Genomic DNA, 18,950 nt, shown 5'->3' on the forward strand with positions numbered 1-18,950 from the left:
TGTAATTGGTCTCAAATGTTTCATTGGATGCTTCAAGTAGTAAGATTTGTTCTATTGTGATGAGCTGCTTTTCATTGTTTTGGTATCATCAGCAAGAATAGGCCAGGACATTGAAGAACACATGTGAGTCTTCTCCAATGTCATTTTACATGTCACAAGTTTCTCACTACTTTTTAAATTTCATTTGTCATGAGTGAACTTAATATTTCGAATGCATTTCAGATATTAGTTTTTAGAATATTTTGTCGAAATTGAGTGTTTCAAAAAGTTTCAGAAACTAATTTTTTAAATGTCCTCGTGAGCTTAGCTCAGTTGGTAAGGACAATGCATATCATAATATATGCAAAGGCCCGGGGTTCAAACCTCGGCCACCACAAAAAAAAAAAATTTTTTTAAATACTATTTTATAAAAGATGCTATATTAAGTGATAATGAATAAATTTCTCCATAATAAGTTTTACCTTTTCAAGTTGTCAAGTTGATCCTGTACTTTTTTGCGGGATATGTCGGTTTTATGATCATCTTGGCTTTTAAATCAGAATCTTGTGATTGTTCACTATTAGGATTTTATATCAGAATCTTGTGAGTGTTGAATCTTGGGGATACTATTAGGTTTTTTTCTTAATACATATTACCATGGGGTCTAAATCTCTTTGACAGGCTCATTATTTGTATAGGTAGAAGTAACATCAGCATCTATATTAATTTAGTAAGACTTGATGTTCAATTTCATCTCAGACATTTTGTTCTAAATGTCAATTATTCTATGCAGCCAAGCCCATATTAATCCAAAATTGAAAGTTCAAAGTTTTAAAGAATATCTCACACAAATTCTAAGCACCAAGCCATAAAAACCAGCTAAAAACATGAGCAGGGATGAAGAACAAGACATATAAAATAGTTTGGTTAGTCCCACATCGAGGATCCTTGTATACACGGTGTTGTTCACGAAATTGATTGATTAAAGGGTTTATTAGTAATTTTATTTTGGTTTATTGATTATTAAATGGACCGCGGATTAATTATTATTCATGGTTCCTTGGGAAGTCAACAAATCAAAATTAAAATAATCAATTAAGTCCCTATTTTTTTTGTGGTGAAATCAATATTTTTTTGTCTATTCTGTTTAATAGTATAAAGATTAGATAAAGATCAGTAACGAACTTGTTTAAAATATTAATATTGGGGGAAGTGATAACTATTAATTGAAATATTATAATTGAATTCATAAAAAACATATATAGTTTCATCTAAAAAATATCATTGCAACATCTCTAACATCAAACAAAATTATGTATCTACTATCTACTAACTAGATAGTTGTTAAAATTGATGTTGATGTTTTGGAGAAAAATCTTGACACAATTTTGGTTCAATATTTGGAGGTTGGTCTGTTTTAGAAATCGTGGCATGAAGGAGAATATTGTGGCGCTATTTTGAGGATTAGGTTCAGTACAATACTATGTACGGGCTCCAATCGTGGCACGATCCAAACAAATAATGACAAGATTTTGTCTAGGTCAGAACTCTGTATATTGCTTCATTCTTCAATTTTTTGGACAAACGTTAAGTGAGAGAAACTTGGTAAACCAAATGTGAAAATTTTAGGGTTGAGTGTCTTTAGTGAGAGGTTCTTGGGAAGGGAAACACTTCACAAACACCTTGGATAGTGAGATCTTATTAGAGGAAGGATAAAAAAGTTTTCTTTATTGTTTTCTCTTAGAATTCATTATGGATTTGAGTGACTTGATAATGTTGGAAATTTAGGTCTTTATTCATAACATGTTCAATACAAAATAAAAGTATAGCGGAAGCAAATTAATAATTGAACATGAATATGATCAGATCGACAACATGTTTGATTTATCAAGGATATTAAGAATTAGGTATTAGGAATACCTGGATAAAGTTTGATGACAGTCCTCTTGACAACAACGATAAAGAGAGGAGGTGATCTGAAACAAACATCAACATCAACACGGTTAGCGGCGGCTGATTTGGTTCTTCCTCAACCGGTACCTTTATGCCTCAAGTTCTCTTCAGATGGGGAGAAGAGAGAGTTCGCCGTGTACGGTATATTGGGGACCATAGCCTCTTTTATATTGGATGACCATTAGGGTTTCCCATTATTCCGTTAATGGGCCATCCGGACATCCACTCATTGAGTCCATATCAACTAATTAAATATTTAATTAATTATCTAATTAGAAATCTAATAGCCTTATTACTTAATTTGATCACTAATCAATTAAGGCTCACAATTGATAAATAGCTAATATAATTATTATTACGATATTTGCCCACATAATGATATTGGAATATTATTAAATAATAAAATATTCCAACAATCTCCCACTTGGGCTACATATCTTAATAATTATATCAGAATTCTTTAGGCGCGCATCCGAATGCTATTTATCTTTAGATTTCAACCTTACAATCTGGTCCACCTCATACATTAATAATGGGACCACCGCGGCTGTCGTCACTGACATATAACGTAACGGAACCCCGACGACCACCATACCAATGCACTTGATGACATAGATCGATATGGATGAGTGGCATGGAAATTTCATGTAATGTGATCTCTAAATCATGCCTATTTCCAACTGATCCAACTGAAAACTTTAGTGAGATCAAAACTGAAGTTTGCAAATTCAATATTTGCACAAAATGATACAGAAATGGTTATAATAAATATAACCTCGTGAACTTTATTTCTGCAGAAAATCATTACATAAAGTCTGTATCAATACCAAAACAAAAGTATAGAACATAAAGTAAAAGAGACTCCCACTAATCCAAGACATCCTTAATGACAACAACCATATGAAAGACCTTATGTGTCATGTCTTTGAATAGCGGATCAGCTAGCATAAAGTTTGTCTCTACTTGTTCTATCATTCAACAACAATAATCTATAAGGTAATGAACCTTATAAACTTTGTTATCAAATAACTATACGACTGAATTATGTCACTATATAACTTGAGTGGTCTTTCAATGCCTTTAACGATATGCAACCAAGTGACATAAATACTTACAGTCATTTCCTGAGTTAGGATGTATGTCATATACTGACATCCAAAAGTCAGAGTCTGACACAAAAATGATCTCCAAATTGTCACATCTCTGATGTGAGCATAAGCTCTCTTGTTCTCTTTAATAATCCTTAAGGTTGCTTTTCAACAATTCAAACTTTGAATTGCTCAAGTATCTGCCAAACAATCTGATTATATATGATATTTCCAAATGCCTATAAATAAGATCATACATAAAAATCCTATAGACAAAGCGTAGGAAAATACTTAATTTTCAGAATTTATAAATTTTCTAATGGGCAATATTTGAGACTGAAAGTCTCTCTCAGTGATTGTCACCTATAATTTATTATGTCAATTTATTTTCAACTTTATTGATATAAACCTTTTGTGATATCCGAAGGATACTTTGAGAATAATCTCTAAGTATCTAAATGCCTAACACAAAAGAGGTGTCCCCAAGATCTTTCATCACTAACTTTTGTTTGAGATTTCTTTGGTTTCACATAACAAACATATATCATTGTTGACTAAATAAAATAAAATTGACATATTAATATAAACTTACTCCCACTGAACTTGCTAAATCCACAATTCTCCATAATATTATCTCAAAACCAAATGAGATAATTGCTTTATGAGAATATGTAGTAACAATAAAGAGACAAATTTCTTAACTCATAAGTGGATTTCATGACTTTGCAAAACATCTACTTTGTATCTATTGACACAAAAGTTTTCTAAAGTTGCACCATATTGTATCATTAATGTCACCATTAAGAAACACTAAATTGAAATCCATCTTGTGCAACTCCAAAATTATAATAAGCAAACCAGTATCATGACTGTCCTAATAGAGTCTTTCAATTAAACTAAATAAAATTTATCGTTTCAGTCAATTCTCAATGACACTAGAATCCCTAGTTTTTGAGGGTGTTGAGTTTGATCTATATGAATTAACTTCTTAACTTGATGGAGAGGAAGAACAGTAATGTCCTGATGAGGATCCAAATATACAATAATAATAGTAACTATATGAATTAGTTTAGAACTAATTCGTCCTCATTCAATTTTGTTCTTATTACCATATCTCTCCCCCAAACTCAATATCCTCAAGAAAACTTAACAATTTATGTCTCAAAATTTTCTTAATTTGTGGGACGGAAAACTAATAGTATTCAAAACCTTAAACAATATAGAATGTCACAAGTCATAACTAAACTGACTCTAATAATTGAACTTAAAAGACGCATTGATTCATCATTTGAAAATAAAACTCAAAATATTATGATTTTTTCAAAGAGAAATTAAAACAAAAATTAATTCAAATAATGATTCACCAAATTGTCTTTTAAATACAAAAATAAGCTAGTAACGACAATCTAAAAATAGTTCAAAAATGAATAAAATAATCTTTATCGACTATGTCCATTCTAAATTGATATATCTTTCAACATCATTGGACATAAATCAGTCAAGACTACCTTTCTTTATTTGCCCTTATCTTTTGAGGTATTTTTCTGAATGAGCACCATTTTATTTTCTCTTGCTTCAACCTTTCCTTATTTGCACACTTTATGAATTGATCATTTAAATGATCATTTCTAACTGTAACAGTTATAAACTTAATTGTGCAAAGAGAATACTATATACTGAATTCTCGAACAAGTCATATGATAGTCGAAATTACTGAATTTTCGAACAAATCATGTGATAGTCGAAATTATAGTGTCTCAGCAAGATTAAATATTTACATAATGTGCTCCTAATATTTTCTTTGTCTAATAATCTTAATGAAATACTCACTCTCCAATGAGAATTTGTCTTTCTCTATATTGCTTTGAAAGCACTTTAGTTTAAGCAAAGAAAATATGACAAAAATATGTCTTCTTAAATAACACCTCAAATATATATGATATCTTAGCTTTATGATCGATCACATGTGACCTATAGAATTTGGTGTATACTCACTTGTCAAACTTGATTCTCACATTGGGTACTGAATTTGTGAGAGAATGTGAGTTTTACCATCCTTATCTAAGGTCTAGATCCAAGAACAATATCAATGTTATTCTTTAAATCCTACATTAGAATTTAACTCAAAATAGTAGATACATAAACTATATTAGTTTAAAGAGAACAAGAGTAGCAAAATGTACTCACCAAAATACCTAGTGCATCATCAATATCAAGTCTTTAAACGATAATATCAATTGCTAGCAGTATTTTACAATATTAATCAAACAATGACAATTTACTTTGACAAAGAATAAATGCTTATAATTGTCATATGTTTATCATAATGTATGTGAATGTAAACTCTTAAATATTTAAATAAGTTTACACTAACACAACATCATCACACATGTCAGCAAAATATTAAAGAAATGTGCTTCTTTATTTGTAAATAAAAGACCTTAACAAGATACCAAGCGCACCATTAAAACACAATCTTTGGATTGCTAAGAATTAACTGCAAGCGGTACTCTCAACGTAATGATCAAACATTGGTGATAAGTCCTGTCAAATAATAGTCACCTTTGGGCGTCCTATTATCCACATGGATAATTACGTTATAATCACCACATATTTACCATCACAGGTATGTAAGTATTCGGCCAAGTTGTGCCTTCCTTGGGGCCGACGACAACTCGCATAAATAATTACACACTACATCTTTTGTAAGCTTAATTGTAACATCCCGCTTGTCAGTATCGGTATTTCACCAGTCAATCGTGCCAGAGGAAAATAAGTTAATGGAAAATATTTCATGACATGTCAGCTTTTACGGAAAAGTATCAGAGTCGTATTTAACACGTTTAAGACAAAGGGTATTTTGGTAATTTCGCAAAAAGGGATATTTATATGTTTTGAGCCAAAATATCTTCATTCTCCTCTTTCTTTTCTCTCTCTAGGTTTTGGATTGGGAATTGCTCTCCCATCTCTCTTCTTCCACGCCTCCTCCTCTCTTTCTTTTCCTCTATCCTTTTCAACTCCTTCCATCCATGGCAAGGCCTTATCACAAGATCTTTTTAGATACCATAATCATATGAAGTTTGGGTTGAGTTGTCTTTCTCTTCTCCTCCACCAATCCTCCCTAAATCTCCATCTTTCTTGGTAAGCTTCTAAACCATGTATCTCCATGGTCTCATAAGCTTAGGTAAGCTTAGATTTTGTTTAATTTCTCAACATCTCTTTCCCTCCATTAAATTAGGGTTTGGTTCATGATGAAGGAGTTAAGGTTTTGGTTGCTTGGACATGGAAGCTTGGTTTGGATGGTTATTGCTCTTCTTTCTCTTCACTAAGTTAATCATAAGAAGTTAGGGTTTTGGTAAGATGGGAGTTGGAGCATGAAGTGGTGCAAGGGGTGGTTCCTCCATGATCAAAGAAGATGAATAGAGGTTGGGTTAAAGAATTAAAGTGAGGATGGTGACTTTTGGAAGCTTTGGAAGCATGTAGAAAGCTAGGGTTGGTTATAAAAAGGAAGATGATGCTTGCTTGAACTTGAAGCTTGGAATTTGCTTTAAGAACTTGCAAGGTGAGTTCCTTAGATAGCTCCCACCCTTGGGATTATGTGATTTATGCTTGTAAGAAAACTATGAGTTTCTAGGGTTTTTATATATATACATGTTGCCTTTTTATGCCATGCATAATTATACATATGAATACTTGTCCTGAGTTATTTTTACAGGTTCTATATGATTATAAATAACTTGCCATGCCTTTGGATGTTAGTATTGAGGTTTTTGGGTTAAAAACCCCAATTATGCAGGTCTGGACTGTCTTAACTCGCCACGGCGAGTAAACAGCTCGCCATGGCAAGCCAAGCACCCCTCTCTGGGAAAACAGTGCTCGCCACCATACTCGCCACGGCGAGTAAGTGAACTCGCAACGGCGAGTGATGGAGCTCGCAATGGCGAGCTAAGGGTCACGTCACTCGGTTTGCTCGTTTCAGCTCCTTTTGAGCGTGTTCGGTCCAGTTTCTTCAAGCAATCTTTTCCAGTACTAAACCCCTCAATACAAGGCTCCAAGGCATGAACTTTAAATATGTTTCTTGAAAGTTAAACAAGTATTCGTAATGTATATTTAAGCATGGCCTACAAGAGTCTAGTACGTGAATTGAATGGGTAGCAAGCATTAACTAAGGAAGGGAATAACTAGAGCCTCGACATAGTAGTCGAGAACTAGCATGATAGCAAGAATCCCTAGGATGTTAAGACGCGAAGTGTAATCTCTTCGCGTATGTTCATGAATGATTAGTTCGCACTTTAAGCTATGGATTGATTAGTTAATCTCTCCACTAAGAATAAGAATGTATAAGATTACCGCTAATCGGATCGACTCAAGGGTCCGAGGTAATAAGCAAGCATATAGTTACCTCTAGTGGGATCGTCTAGGGATCCGAGGTGAAAGAGTTAGCATGTTTAAGTTAATTTTCATGCATAAGACTAAGACTTATAAGAAAGAAAGAAAGAGTGTCATGTCTCTTGTTATCCAATTTGGATTCAAGGGGTTCCCCAAGGGGAATGGTTAAGCCGCAAGGGAGCCGCATTTCACTAAGTTAAGGTGTCGTGTCTTTTGTATTCCTTCCAAGGTTGGGTACAAAAGGTTCTCCAAGGGGAATGGGGTAAGCCGTAAGGGACCCGCACGTTCACTAAGGGAGTCCGGTGCGCTCTTGCTAAGCACTTCACCGGTAGTAAGGGATTATCTTCCGGGGTTACTCCACTCGGGACTAATCCATAAAATGAATTCAAGATAATTGTTTGTTACACGCTAACATAATTAATGAAGCTAACTAAGCATATCTATCATACATATTTATGTTATGTCATAGAGCCTTGATGTAGGTCGTCAAGAGCAAGTAGAGACTTGGCGTAGTTCGTCAAGAAGTAGTAAGATAGTAAGAATCACTTATGTGATAAGAGAAGATATGTTGTTGAAACAACATATTAAGTAAGTAGAAGCAAGAATAGAAAGAATGCCAGTGACGATCTTAGGTTTTCCCTAATCGTCCGGTTTAGAATCGTGTCATGATAGAAGTTTATGAGAGCCTTGATGCATAGAGCGTATCTCGGCAGTGCGGTTTTAGTTTCCCCTTGACCGCCATGACACGTATAGGAAGAGAAGCCTTTAACGGGTTAAGAATATTAAGACGGCCCTAGCAAGCACCGCCGTCTAAGAAAGCAAATCCCCACACACGTATAATCAACCGGCAGGTTGTATTGTAGACACGTGGTGACCGTAGGTTTTCCCCCATGGTTGCCTATAGCCTAGGACTAGGTGGAACTCACTGAGACATTATGTCTCATCCCAATCCTTATTTGTTTCAGGTATCAGGTGGATTAGCAAGCTAGTAGCCGAATGGATGATATGACAAGTGTTCGTTCGTACTTGCAGCAGGATGGTGTGGATTTTAAAGGATGCTTTTATTATGCTTTAGAAAAAGTTAAGTTGTATTAATATCGTACGAACGCCCTTGTTGTCTTTTATATTCATTCGAAGTTTTATTGTTGTAATTTTTAATGTATCCAATACTAAATTAACGCACTTGCTAGACTTTCTAGATACGTCTAGTATGGGTGTTACATTTGGTATCAGAGCAGGTCGATTCAGACCGTGCCTTGGGTCATTAAGTTACAACAAGGAAGTGGGACTATTGGGTTCCAGGTAAATGTTTTAATTGTCGATGTTAGTTGAGCCTGATCAACTCAATTTAACACTCGACGGTTAGAACGGATGCCTGAGAGCTGAATAGGACCAGGAGGAATGAAGTATGTGATGAAGATGATTGGAGAAGGTAGAAAATCGGAGTAAGAATAGTAAGAGTCTTTTTATGCCAAATGGTGGCTGGTGAGTTAACCCGTTTAAGTTTGATTCTTCGGGAATGCAAGGTAAAGTTAAGATGGACTGATCCGACAACGTTGGAGAAGTTATTAAAGCTATTCTGAATATCGAAGGTGAAGAATTTGACAATGTCTAAGAGTGATCGGAAGTTCCGGTAAGAGTCGTTGTTGGAGTAGGACTGTGTTATCGAAAGGATATATATATAGTTATGGAATATAAGTACAAGGCTACAAGATAAAAAGAAGTTGGCATGTATTGATGAAGTTTGGAAGTTTTCAGGGTTGGAGGTAGGTGAACGAAGTCAAAGATTTGAATGCCCAGTTAGGATAAGGTTCTAATGTTGGAATGTTAAGCGAGTCGATAGAGAAACAAGTCAAACCGTTCGCAGCAAACTAAGTTAAGATTTTATGTGGATAATTTTATGATATCAGTATTAAGGCAATAATTTCTTGTATGCTGAGAATTGAATCGAATGATGTTAATGTTGTTATGCTTATAATATGAATGTTTTAATGATATTAAGAATGGGTAACGTGCATTGGATTGCTTGAGGAATAAGATTTTGTACAAAATATATTTTTGTCGAAATGAGGTGAAGAAACTCGCCAATAGTAAATTTTTCACCAATAGCGAAATTACTTAGATGATTTCGCTGATGGCGAATCCAGGGCGAAATTTTTAGTTTTTCCGAAAACTGTCAGTTCGTCTCTGGGGTTCGCGATATCTATTGGAGAGTTGTCTTCACCATCTTCTTACAATAACACTTTTATAACATTAAGTAATGAATGCACATTACTTTCTAAGGTTATTTAAGGAAAAAGAGCATGAACAACCATTAACGGACTCGATTCAGTTTAAGGTGACTTTAGAGATTAATGCGTCAAGAGGTTTAAAGGAGTTTAGACCAAGCGCTTAGAGGACCCGGTATATGGAACAAACGTTATGGATGTGAAGATAGGAAGTAGGGAGTAAAGTGGTTAAGACTTTTGTTGGATCACAAGGCTCTCAAGTTTTGTGGAGTGTCAGTTACCCCTCGAATCTATGATTTGCTTAATTAATTTACTAAGGCATGATATCATGACAAATTTTAATATTTGTGAAATTTATAAAATTTTAAAAATGATATACTCATACGGATGATTGGAATTGGTGTCCATGAATTTTAAAATGGAATTTTGTAAGTACCGGTTGGTTACAACATATGTAAAATAATTTGAATATTTGGAACAAGATTTGATGGCATTGTGTGTTATCAACCTGTTCCATGAACTTTATGATAACAACCGGGACCCAAGATTCAATATTTTATACATGTAATAAAGAAACATCAACACCAATGATCCGTGTGCAAAATTATGAAGTTTTTACAAGAAGAAAATTAACGAGCTAGCATTAGTAAGATTAAGCAAAGCATAGCATGAGAGAGACGAAGAAGCAAGTAGGATGCTCATGAAGGGTATGCACGATGTGCAATATAAGCATGTTATGGAAAGCAAGTTGCGACATTGGATGTCACATGAATGATATTTAGAGGAGTCCAAAAGCGGACAAAGTGTAAGGAAGGAATGAGAAGTTTCACTCGTCTCTATGATTTTGAGTATTGGTTAAAGACAACCGGTGGGAATCAGAGTAGCGCAACAGAAGTAAATTGATTAAGTTGTTAACAGTAAAGAAGTTTTGTGAGAGGTAATATGAGACAAGCGAAAAGTTCTCGAAATGTTAAGTAATAAGGCTCATACCGTCAGTGATGGATAAGATAAAGAGAAATGATTTATGAGCTAAGCAAGATGAGATTCATACTCTCCGATGCCATAAAGGTTAAATGATAACGATACTTGCTAGGACAATGTTAAACCAAGATTTTATAACTTTTGAAAGTTAAGACGGGTATTAAGGGACTTGGAAATGAATTATTCTAAACAATATGATATTTTCATTTTTGAAACCGATGACACACGCCGTAAGTGAGTAAGTTCACTTAAGACGTGCGGACTTCCGGATCAACTTGTTAGTGACGAGTTTGGGCAAAATTTAAATCCTTTTCAAAATAAAGAAACTCGTCCTGTGGTTCGACAGTACCGTTATCGGTGTGGTTTAAAAATGTTTCTTTTAAAAAGGATATACATATATTCATTCCAAGGATCCGTATATCAAACTTTATAAGGTTTCTTAAAATAAAGAGCTAGAACAAGTATCATTATTATCTAACATTATGTGACCCCTGAGAGTAGGTAGAAGATCATGAAAGGTAAAGTTTGACGAAGCGGACAACCGTGTTCTTCAAAAGATTTTATGAGGCGTACAAGTTTATGATAAGAATGTTCAAATGCAAGTCTATTAAGTCGGAAAATTTAAGAACATGAGAACCAAAGATTGGTTTATAGACGACAAGTTGAATGGTAAAATTTAAATTTTTCTTCTCCATGTTAAGATATATGAGTTACCTATGAGTTCGGGTAAAGTGAGAACGGAATATTTTTCCTAAGACTCCGAAAAGATAAGAGATTTGTGGAATCGTCTAAATAAGTATAAGTTTTGACCATGATGTTTTAAGTTAAGTTAAGACTATGAGAAGAATGATTCTGATGATGTATGGATTATTTCAAGATGTTATGTTCGAATTCGTTGCATGTTAAGCGATCTCTAAATTTCGAGGACGAAATTTTTTTAAGGGGGGTAGAATGTAACATCCCGCTTGTCAGTATCGGTATTTCACCAGTCAATCGTGCCAGAGGAAAATAAGTTAATGGAAAATATTTCATGACATGTCAGCTTTTACGGAAAAGTATCAGAGTCGTATTTAACACGTTTAAGACAAAAGGGTATTTTGGTAATTTCGCAAAAAGGGATATTTATATGTTTTGAGCCAAAATATCTTCATTCTCCTCTTTCTTTTCTCTCTCTAGGTTTTGGATTGGGAATTGCTCTCCCATCTCTCTTCTTCCACGCCTCCTCCTCTCTTTCTTTTCCTCTATCCTTTTCAACTCCTTCCATCCATGGCAAGGCCTTATCACAAGATCTTTTTAGATACCATAATCATATGAAGTTTGGGTTGAGTTGTCTTTCTCTTCTCCTCCACCAATCCTCCCTAAATCTCCATCTTTCTTGGTAAGCTTCTAAACCATGTATCTCCATGGTCTCATAAGCTTAGGTAAGCTTAGATTTTGTTTAATTTCTCAACATCTCTTTCCCTCCATTAAATTAGGGTTTGGTTCATGATGAAGGAGTTAAGGTTTTGGTTGCTTGGACATGGAAGCTTGGTTTGGATGGTTATTGCTCTTCTTTCTCTTCACTAAGTTAATCATAAGAAGTTAGGGTTTTGGTAAGATGGGAGTTGGAGCATGAAGTGGTGCAAGGGGTGGTTCCTCCATAATCAAAGAAGATGAATAGAGGTTGGGTTAAAGAATTAAAGTGAGGATGGTGACTTTTGGAAGCTTTGGAAGCATGTAGAAAGCTAGGGTTGGTTATAAAAAGGAAGATGATGCTTGCTTGAACTTGAAGCTTGGAATTTGCTTTAAGAACTTGCAAGGTGAGTTCCTTAGATAGCTCCCACCCTTGGGATTATGTGATTTATGCTTGTAAGAAAACTATGAGTTTCTAGGGTTTTTATATATATACATGTTGCCTTTTTATGCCATGCATAATTATACATATGAATACTTGTCCTGAGTTATTTTTACAGGTTCTATATGATTATAAATAACTTGCCATGCCTTTGGATGTTAGTATTGAGGTTTTTGGGTTAAAAACCCCAATTATGCAGGTCTGGACTGTCTTAACTCGCCACGGCGAGTAAACAGCTCGCCATGGCAAGCCAAGCACCCCTCTCTGGGAAAACAGTGCTCGCCACCATACTCGCCACGGCGAGTAAGTGAACTCGCAACGGCGAGTGATGGAGCTCGCAATGGCGAGCTAAGGGTCACGTCACTCGGTTTGCTCGTTTCAGCTCCTTTTGAGCGTGTTTGGTCCAGTTTCTTCAAGCAATCTTTTCCAGTACTAAACCCCTCAATACAAGGCTCCAAGGCATGAACTTTAAATATGTTTCTTGAAAGTTAAACAAGTATTCGTAATGTATATTTAAGCATGGCCTACAAGAGTCTAGTACGTGAATTGAATGGGTAGCAAGCATTAACTAAGGAAGGGAATAACTAGAGCCTCGACATAGTAGTCGAGAACTAGCATGATAGCAAGAATCCCTAGGATGTTAAGACGCGAAGTGTAATCTCTTCGCGTATGTTCATGAATGATTAGTTCGCACTTTAAGCTATGGATTGATTAGTTAATCTCTCCACTAAGAATAAGAATGTATAAGATTACCGCTAATCGGATCGACTCAAGGGTCCGAGGTAATAAGCAAGCATATAGTTACCTCTAGTGGGATCGTCTAGGGATCCGAGGTGAAAGAGTTAGCATGTTTAAGTTAATTTTCATGCATAAGACTAAGACTTATAAGAAAGAAAGAAAGAGTGTCATGTCTCTTGTTATCCAATTTGGATTCAAGGGGTTCCCCAAGGGGAATGGTTAAGCCGCAAGGGAGCCGCATTTCACTAAGTTAAGGTGTCGTGTCTTTTGTATTCCTTCCAAGGTTGGGTACAAAAGGTTCTCCAAGGGGAATGGGGTAAGCCGTAAGGGACCCGCACGTTCACTAAGGGAGTCCGGTGCGCTCTTGCTAAGCACTTCACCGGTAGTAAGGGATTATCTTCCGGGGTTACTCCACTCGGGACTAATCCATAAAATGAATTCAAGATAATTTTTTGTTACACGCTAACATAATTAATGAAGCTAACTAAGCATATCTATCATACATATTTATGTTATGTCATAGAGCCTTGACGTAGGTCGTCAAGAGCAAGTAGAGACTTGGCGTAGTTCGTCAAGAAGTAGTAAGATAGTAAGAATCACTTATGTGATAAGAGAAGATATGTTGTTGAAACAACATATTAAGTAAGTAGAAGCAAGAATAGAAAGAATGCCAGTGACGATCTTAGGTTTTCCCTAATCGTCCGGTTTAGAATCGTGTCATGATAGAAGTTTATGAGAGCCTTGATGCATAGAGCGTATCTCGGCAGTGCGGTTTTAGTTTCCCCTTGACCGCCATGACACGTATAGGAAGAGAAGCCTTTAACGGGTTAAGAATATTAAGACGGCCCTAGCAAGCACCGCCGTCTAAGAAAGCAAATCCCCACACACGTATAATCAACCGGCAGGTTGTATTGTAGACACGTGGTGACCGTAGGTTTTCCCCCATGGTTGCCTATAGCCTAGGACTAGGTGGAACTCACTGAGACATTATGTCTCATCCCAATCCTTATTTGTTTCAGGTATCAGGTGGATTAGCAAGCTAGTAGCCGAATGGATGATATGACAAGTGTTCGTTCGTACTTGCAGCAGGATGGTGTGGATTTTAAAGGATGCTTTTATTATGCTTTAGAAAAAGTTAAGTTGTATTAATATCGTACGAACGCCCTTGTTGTCTTTTATATTCATTCGAAGTTTTATTGTTGTAATTTTTAATGTATCCAATACTAAATTAACGCACTTGCTAGACTTTCTAGATACGTCTAGTATGGGTGTTACATTTGGTATCAGAGCAGGTCGATTCAGACCGTGCCTTGGGTCATTAAGTTACAACAAGGAAGTGGGACTATTGGGTTCCAGGTAAATGTTTTAATTGTCGATGTTAGTTGAGCCTGATCAACTCAATTTAACACTCGACGGTTAGAACGGATGCCTGAGAGCTGAATAGGACCAGGAGGAATGAAGTATGTGATGAAGATGATTGGAGAAGGTAGAAAATCGGAGTAAGAATAGTAAGAGTCTTTTTATGCCAAATGGTGGCTGGTGAGTTAACCCGTTTAAGTTTGATTCTTCGGGAATGCAAGGTAAAGTTAAGATGGACTGATCCGACAACGTTGGAGAAGTTATTAAAGCTATTCTGAATATCGAAGGTGAAGAATTTGACAATGTCTAAGAGTGATCGGAAGTTCCGGTAAGAGTCGTTGTTGGAGTAGGACTGTGTTATCGAAAGGATATATATATAGTTATGGAATATAAGTACAAGGCTACAAGATAAAAAGAAGTTGGCATGTATTGATGAAGTTTGGAAGTTTTCAGGGTTGGAGGTAGGTGAACGAAGTCAAAGATTTGAATGCCCAGTTAGGATAAGGTTCTAATGTTGGAATGTTAAGCGAGTCGATAGAGAAACAAGTCAAACCGTTCGCAGCAAACTAAGTTAAGATTTTATGTGGATAATTTTATGATATCAGTATTAAGGCAATAATTTCTTGTATGCTGAGAATTGAATCGAATGATGTTAATGTTGTTATGCTTATAATATGAATGTTTTAATGATATTAAGAATGGGTAACGTGCATTGGATTGCTTGAGGAATAAGATTTTGTACAAAATATATTTTTGTAGAAATGAGATGAAGAAACTCGCCAATAGTAAATTTTTCACCAATAGCGAAATTACTTAGATGATTTCGCTGATGGCGAATCCAGGGCGAAATTTTTAGTTTTTCCGAAAACTGTCAGTTCGTCTCTGGGGTTCGCGATATCTATTGGAGAGTTGTCTTCACCATCTTCTTACAATAACACTTTTATAACATTAAGTAATGAATGCACATTACTTTCTAAGGTTATTTAAGGAAAAAGAGCATGAACAACCATTAACGGACTCGATTCAGTTTAAGGTGACTTTAGAGATTAATGCGTCAAGAGGTTTAAAGGAGTTTAGACCAAGCGCTTAGAGGACCCGGTATATGGAACAAACGTTATGGATGTGAAGATAGGAAGTAGGGAGTAAAGTGGTTAAGACTTTTGTTGGATCACAAGGCTCTCAAGTTTTGTGGAGTGTCAGTTACCCCTCGAATCTATGATTTGCTTAATTAATTTACTAAGGCATGATATCATGACAAATTTTAATATTTGTGAAATTTATAAAATTTTAAAAATGATATACTCATACGGATGATTGGAATTGGTGTCCATGAATTTTAAAATGGAATTTTGTAAGTACCGGTTGGTTACAACATATGTAAAATAATTTGAATATTTGGAACAAGATTTGATGGCATTGTGTGTTATCAACCTGTTCCATGAACTTTATGATAACAACCGGGACCCAAGATTCAATATTTTATACATGTAATAAAGAAACATCAACACCAATGATCCGTGTGCAAAATTATGAAGTTTTTACAAGAAGAAAATTAACGAGCTAGCATTAGTAAGATTAAGCAAAGCATAGCATGAGAGAGACGAAGAAGCAAGTAGGATGCTCATGAAGGGTATGCACGATGTGCAATATAAGCATGTTATGGAAAGCAAGTTGCGACATTGGATGTCACATGAATGATATTTAGAGGAGTCCAAAAGCGGACAAAGTGTAAGGAAGGAATGAGAAGTTTCACTCGTCTCTATGATTTTGAGTATTGGTTAAAGACAACCGGTGGGAATCAGAGTAGCGCAACAGAAGTAAATTGATTAAGTTGTTAACAGTAAAGAAGTTTTGTGAGAGGTAATATGAGACAAGCGAAAAGTTCTCGAAATGTTAAGTAATAAGGCTCATACCGTCAGTGATGGATAAGATAAAGAGAAATGATTTATGAGCTAAGCAAGATGAGATTCATACTCTCCGATGCCATAAAGGTTAAATGATAACGATACTTGCTAGGACAATGTTAAACCAAGATTTTATAACTTTTGAAAGTTAAGACGGGTATTAAGGGACTTGGAAATGAATTATTCTAAACAATATGATATTTTCATTTTTGAAACCGATGACACACGCCGTAAGTGAGTAAGTTCACTTAAGACGTGCGGACTTCCGGATCAACTTGTTAGTGACGAGTTTGGGCAAAATTTAAATCCTTTTCAAAATAAAGAAACTCGTCCTGTGGTTCGACAGTACCGTTATCGGTGTGGTTTAAAAATGTTTCTTTTAAAAAGGATATACATATATTCATTCCAAGGATCCGTATATCAAACTTTATAAGGTTTCTTAAAATAAAGAGCTAGAACAAGAATCATTATTATCTAACATTATGTGACCCCTGAGAGTAGGTAGAAGATCATGAAAGGTAAAGTTTGACGAAGCGGACAACCGTGTTCTTCAAAAGATTTTATGAGGCGTACAAGTTTATGATAAGAATGTTCAAATGCAAGTCTATTAAGTCGGAAAATTTAAGAACATGAGAACCAAAGATTGGTTTATAGACGACAAGTTGAATGGTAAAATTTAAATTTTTCTTCTCCATGTTAAGATATATGAGTTACCTATGAGTTCGGGTAAAGTGAGAACGGAATATTTTTCCTAAGACTCCGAAAAGATAAGAGATTTGTGGAATCGTCTAAATAAGTATAAGTTTTGACCATGATGTTTTAAGTTAAGTTAAGACTATGAGAAGAATGATTCTGATGATGTATGGATTATTTCAAGATGTTATGTTCGAATTCGTTGCATGTTAAGCGATCTCTAAATTTCGAGGACGAAATTTTTTTAAGGGGGGTAGAATGTAACATCCCGCTTGTCAGTATCGGTATTTCACCAGTCAATCGTGCCAGAGGAAAATAAGTTAATGGAAAATATTTCATGACATGTCAGCTTTTACGGAAAAGTATCAGAGTCGTATTTAACACGTTTAAGACAAAGGGTATTTTGGTAATTTCGCAAAAAGGGATATTTATATGTTTTGAGCCAAAATATCTTCATTCTCCTCTTTCTTTTCTCTCTCTAGGTTTTGGATTGGGAATTGCTCTCCCATCTATCTTCTTCCACGCCTCCTCCTCTCTTTCTTTTCCTCTATCCTTTTCAACTCCTTCCATCCATGGCAAGGCCTTATCACAAGATCTTTTTAGATACCATAATCATATGAAGTTTGGGTTGAGTTATCTTTCTCTTCTCCTCCACCAATCCTCCCTAAATCTCCATCTTTCTTGGTAAGCTTCTAAACCATGTATCTCCATGGTCTCATAAGCTTAGGTAAGCTTAGATTTTGTTTAATTTCTCAACATCTCTTTCCCTCCATTAAATTAGGGTTTGGTTCATGATGAAGGAGTTAAGGTTTTGGTTGCTTGGACATGGAAGCTTGGTTTGGATGGTTATTGCTCTTCTTTCTCTTCACTAAGTTAATCATAAGAAGTTAGGGTTTTGGTAAGATGGGAGTTGGAGCATGAAGTGGTGCAAGGGGTGGTTCCTCCATGATCAAAGAAGATGAATAGAGGTTGGGTTAAAGAATTAAAGTGAGGATGGTGACTTTTGGAAGCTTTGGAAGCATGTAGAAAGCTAGGGTTGGTTATAAAAAGGAAGATGATGCTTGCTTGAACTTGAAGCTTGGAATTTGCTTTAAGAACTTGCAAGGTGAGTTCCTTAGATAGCTCCCACCCTTGGGATTATGTGATTTATGCTTGTAAGAAAACTATGAGTTTCTAGGGTTTTTATATATATACATGTTGCCTTTTTATGCCATGCATAATTATACATATGAATACTTGTCCTGAGTTATTTTTACAGGTTCTATATGATTATAAATAACTTGCCATGCCTTTGGATGTTAGTATTGAGGTTTTTGGGTTAAAAACCCCAATTATGCAGGTCTGGACTGTCTTAACTCGCCACGGCGAGTAAACAGCTCGCCATGGCAAGCCAAGCACCCCTCTCTGGGAAAACAGTGCTCGCCACCATACTCGCCACGGCGAGTAAGTGAACTCGCAACGGCGAGTGATGGAGCTCGCAATGGCGAGCTAAGGGTCACGTCACTCGGTTTGCTCGTTTCAGCTCCTTTTGAGCGTGTTCGGTCCAGTTTCTTCAAGCAATCTTTTCCAGTACTAAACCCCTCAATACAAGGCTCCAAGGCATGAACTTTAAATATGTTTCTTGAAAGTTAAACAAGTATTCGTAATGTATATTTAAGCATGGCCTACAAGAGTCTAGTACGTGAATTGAATGGGTAGCAAGCATTAACTAAGGAAGGGAATAACTAGAGCCTCGACATAGTAGTCGAGAACTAGCATGATAGCAAGAATCCCTAGGATGTTAAGACGCGAAGTGTAATCTCTT

At 35.8% G+C, this 18,950-nt stretch overlaps 1 long non-coding RNA gene across 1 annotated transcript; it reads left to right on the forward strand.

Moving 5' to 3' along the window:
* The first annotated feature begins 5,932 nt into the window (after nucleotides 1-5,932).
* Nucleotides 5,933-8,611, forward strand: LOC146916719 (uncharacterized). Its single transcript, XR_015015240.1, has 2 exons — nucleotides 5,933-6,161; nucleotides 6,259-8,611. It is a non-coding gene; the product is annotated as an uncharacterized LOC146916719 (long non-coding RNA).
* Nucleotides 8,612-18,950: the final 10,339 nt, after the last annotated feature.

Source organism: Medicago sativa, chromosome 6 (genome assembly GCF_051527215.1).
Source record: "Medicago sativa cultivar Bolivia chromosome 6, Bolivia_mono, whole genome shotgun sequence".
NCBI classification, from domain to species: Eukaryota; Viridiplantae; Streptophyta; class Magnoliopsida; order Fabales; family Fabaceae; genus Medicago; species Medicago sativa.